The sequence below is a fragment of the Haliaeetus leucocephalus genome, unplaced genomic scaffold (genome assembly GCF_000737465.1).
Source record: "Haliaeetus leucocephalus isolate CR32 unplaced genomic scaffold, Haliaeetus_leucocephalus-4.0 Scaffold92, whole genome shotgun sequence".
NCBI classification, from domain to species: Eukaryota; Metazoa; Chordata; class Aves; order Accipitriformes; family Accipitridae; genus Haliaeetus; species Haliaeetus leucocephalus.
This window is the reverse complement of record NW_010972528.1, coordinates 877661-882574: the sequence shown is the minus strand read 5'-3', so window position 1 is coordinate 882574 and position 4914 is coordinate 877661.

Here is a 4914-nt window from a genome sequence, read left to right as displayed (position 1 = left end):
CGGCACCGTACGCGGCGCGAACCCCCTCAGCCTCTGTCGCCCGCGCTCCCCGCCCCGCCCCACCCCGCCGGCCCCGCCCCGCGGCACGCCGGGACAGCGAGTCCCGCTCGCCGCTGGAGCGCGCACTGGGAGGGGTGTGGAGGACTACAACTCCCGACGTGCACCGCGCCGCCGCCCGCGGTGGCTCATTTGAATGAAGGGAAGGGGACCGTGCATAGCCGACCCCGCAGGCAGTGCCCCGGAGCACTGTGGGATAGTGGCGGAGCGTGGAGGGGCGGGGGAGGGGAAGGCGAGCCCCCTCTCCCGCCTCAGCGTGGCTCTGCCGCCCCGAGGCCGCCGTCCGGTGTTCCCAGTCAGGGCCCCGCGGCCCTTCCCTGACAATCCCAGCGTCCCCGCCTGTCCTGGGGCCACCCAAGCCGTCCCCGGGCGGGAGGCCTCGTCTGACGGGGAGGCTCTGCCGGGCCCTGTCACCCCCGCGGGCCGGCGGCAGGAGAGCGGTCGCGGCCCTGTGAAATGGAACTGGTGGGTGAGGGGACCCTAAGGCCGCCCCGGGCCTAGGCTCTCGCTGCAGTTGTCCCTGGGTTGTAACGGTGACAGGATTTCACCCCAAAGAGGGAGGAGGGTGATGGACCCCGAGCAAGGAAGTGGGCAATGAGCTGCAGCCAGAACTGCAGATCCTGGAATTCATTTTTAACTCCCTTAACAACAGCTGTACAATGAAAAATCTTCTTAAAAAAAAAAAAAAAGGAATTGCTCGGCTTGCTTGCAGCGAAAGAAGTTATCACTGAAGGTGTGGGGTGGTAGAAAAACCCCTTCGAATAAATACTTGCAAACAGATAAGTGGTCTAAAAAGCATGGATTCGGTCTTGCTGGAGGGCCACACCACGTTCACTCAAGCAGCAGCAGGGAGGGCTTAAAAAGTTCAGAAGCCTTTGTTACTGGCTAGTTTAGATCATAGAACTGAGCCTGAAAGACAGCTCAGCGATTGTCCCGTAGCAAGTATGGCATTTTGGCCCAGCTCTGAAGGTTCCGGGTCTCTGCTGGCAAACCTGAGCGTTAGCTGTCTGCTTTTAGAGAGACATGGCATTGCACAACCCTGGAAAGAGATGAGTCCACAAAGTGTTTGTCTGGGCTTGCTGCTGAAGGCAGCACTAGGAAAGGAGACGGAGGTGGGTGACATTGAGCCTCTTTCCTAGACCCTAATGTTGCACTAACAATATTTTCCAACAGGTTTCTTCTATTTGAAAAGGGCAAACCTGAGTGCCAACACTGTGTCGGTCACTGTCTCGTGGCTTCTTACCCTGCGTGGCCTGGAAATGGAGACTGCAGGCAGCCGATACTCCACTGAGTCCAGGTGAAGAGTAACTGAACAATAAATAGGTGATTTTTTTTTTCCCCCCTCTCTCCCCCTTGTTTTCTGACTGGGTGCTGGTTCATGCCTGGGAGAAAATGACGAGCTTTTTTGTTGCCTTTATCGTGACGTTCTCAGATGTCCAGCTGGCAGCCTGAGATATCCTTATGTGCTCTGCGCCTTGTGGTCCCTACTGATGTCTCTCCCCCCAGGGGAAAGATGTCAGTGGAACAACTGGCACCATCCTAACCACAGTTCTTTGTGGACTCAAGTTAAGGATTTGTGTCATGAACAAAACCTATCTTTTAAATCGTGGAGTCTGTGACACTCTTACATGGTTAAACAGTTTGTGCACAGCAACCCTGACCCATCAGATTTTATCAGGAAGATCTAGGAACTGGGCTGTTTACACACCAATGCAAAGCTGTGAATATACAGAAAAAGCTACTTCTCCTTTGCTCTTTGTATGGAAAGACAAAGGAGAAGGATTTGCATGATATGGCCCACCTGGGGTCCCTTGTTCTAGCTGATGTGTTGTGGAGACGTTTCCAGACATAGGATCCAAGCCTGGAACTTGCAGGCTTTAGGATAAAATACTGTTGGTTTTCCTTCTGCTGTTCCTGTAGTAGCCACTATAGTGGGATAAGTATCTTTTAGGATATGACTACCCAGCTATAGTAGCCCCTTTCTGCTCTGTGCGGTGTAGTTTTTAGATTTTGTGAGGGAGAATTGCTACATGAGTTGGGGCGGAAAAGTAGAAATGAGATGGTGAGGGCTGAATGGAGCATCCTGAGAAGGAGGTAGCTGGTTTTTAGGGATGTTTTGCTTGTGTGAGAGCCATTCCTAAATCATATTCCATCAGAAAGGACATACCCAGAGAGAAGTGAAGGTCTGTCAGCAGATGGTAACCTCACCACCCACAAGAGCACACGATTTTTGTTCTTTGCCTGCGTAAGTGATTCCCAGATGAGTTGTGGGACCAGCACAGGTGTGGCCAGTGCCTTGCAGTTGCCGGTCTAGTCTCTGGGGCTGTCCCAGCACGCCTGTCTGAACTGTAATATTTCTGCAGGGAAGTGATCAACCCTTTGAAGTGACAGCTGACTGAGCAGAAGCTGAATGATGGTGATTCTTTATTTCTTAGCAAAGGTTAAGAAGGGTATCAGCCTAGGCAGCATCAAAGCCCTGCTTTGCTGGGCATTATGTGCAAGTGGACAGGAGAGGCCATTTTTACCCTAGAAAAAGTGCAATCTAAAGACTGTAGAATAATCAAGGCATTGAAGATGGGACTGTGCTATGAAGCACATGACAAAAGTGCACACTTGGCTTGGTAGTATCCATCCTGACCAGAAGTGAGCAAATTTTCCTTGGTTGCTTCTCACCCAGCCAGTTTGCGATGCTGGGACCCTGGGAGTGCTCCTGTGTTCTGCTCAGGAAGAAAGTGAAAGCTTTGGATGCTTCCTCCTTGCCATTGGTCCTGGGAGGCTGCTGCGGCTTTCTGGATCTGGGAATGATACGAGGAGCCTGTCAGACTACCTGGACTCTGACAGAGAATAGCAAGGGGACCCAGGCCCACGATTGGGCCTCAACACCCCTCATCATGAGAGTAAAAAGAGGGCATGTGGTGAGATGCAGAGAAGGAAGAGAAGGGCAAGGAGCAGAAGGTTGGGGTTGTTGGCACCGTCTCTCTCGATTTATCCCTGATCTAGCCCAGAATTTCAGCATTTCTGCTGTCTATATGTATAGAGAGCAGGGAAGTCTGAGACCGTATCAGAGATATCTACCATCCAGCCTATATCGGTCTGTGCTTTCTAGCACACCAGTTCCCAGAGGAGTCTCTAGCCTCTGCATAATGACACTCACTGGCACGGTAACTTCTGCCCTGTCGGGAGGCAGTTTCTGAAGCTGGAGGCAGACACGAGACAAGGAAACAGAGGTGGGAGTTGGCATGGGAACACACTGACTTCCAACATAACGGCTTCCAATGATGGAAGAGAACTTCAGATAAAGAGTTTGGGCAGAACACTGGAGAATATTCCTTGTGGAGGAACCCACCCTGTGAAAGCTGCTGTGTTAGAGGTCATGAAAACAGTCATCTGCCCAATAATTTAATGGGAGCAATACTGATCTCTAAAATAACAGTGAACTAAGCAAGCCTTGTGCATGTGCAGAAAAATCGGTTAGGGTTTCATCTACAGGAGAGAGGGCCTTGCATTGGAGAGAAGCTTCTCTGTCTCTGTCCTGTTTGGTTCTGCTTGTTAACTTTCCTTGTCACATCAGAGGCCCCGTGTCCCTTCCCATCTTTATCTGATCATGAAGAACTCAACATAGAGCTCAGGCTACAGGTCACCACCTTGTACTCACAGGGGCTCCGGCCGAAGCTCTTTTTATACTCCCTTCTCACAAAGTCTGATTTTACTTCATTAACATTGAAAAACCTTAGTCCTTGGAAACACTTCAGGTAGAGCCAAGTGATTAGGCATGCCACCTTCAGAAGAACACCTTTTTCATTTAATCCAGAGGTGTGAATCGTGTGGCTTGTACAGATGCATAGAACCATTAGGTAAAGGCTACATATGTTAGAATGCTGTTTTCACTCAGTCTAGCCTGAGCTTCAACCAGTCACGGTGTGATTTTCCAGATAGTTTGGGAAACCGGGGAAGGACCAACCAGAAACTCTACAGATACTGAAAACCCCATCAGCCAGCTGATAGCCTGACTAGCAGCTCTCCCCATTACAGGCAGGCTGTTACCCTCATACATGTTGCCAGGATTTTAGGATTACATGGCCAAATGTGCCATAGATGGAGTTAGATTTCTAGATTTCTTGTGTAACTGGAAGGCTGAACTGGTAGGTGAACTTGTACCACAACGCTGGATATAGACTACTCAGGGAATACATGACTAGTTTAGTGCTTGAGCTCTACAGTTTGAGGATGCTGAGCAAGAACGCTATCATCAAATCATTAACCCTCTGGGTTAAAGACTATCATATTACTACAGAAAAACTTAAAAATAGGTGCAGAACCCAGAAAGGGAGTTATCCTTAATCTCTAGGGGTGATTGTTATGACGATGAAATTAAGATTTTCCCTTAGAACAATAAAAGCCATTTTAAATAAACATTGTTCAAGTCGCCTTCTAAGGATAATGTTTGATAATATACACACACAGGAACATGGCAACCACAGAGAGTCAATGCTGGTATAAGAAAAATATAGCAAGGGTACAGGCTAGGTTAGAATACAGCATGCAGAAAGGTGAGGAGTTGAAATGGAAGAAAAAAAGCATTTGCACTGAGCAATAACACAATTTATTTGTTAACATATTAAGGTACCTCCCTACGGAATTAGTCTCTTAATTCACTGCCAGTACCATTGCTCACTTACCTCAATTTAGCAGCAAATGGGGGAAAGCGTGCATGAGGAAAAGCATTCGCTTTTGTTATGCAGCTTCATTTAACGTTCCCAGTTCAACCCAAAAATGTGATGTTTGAGGCACAGCTGGAGTTTTTTGCCACTTAGAGTTGTTTGAGACTAATAGCTCTAAAACAATCTGAAATTAGGA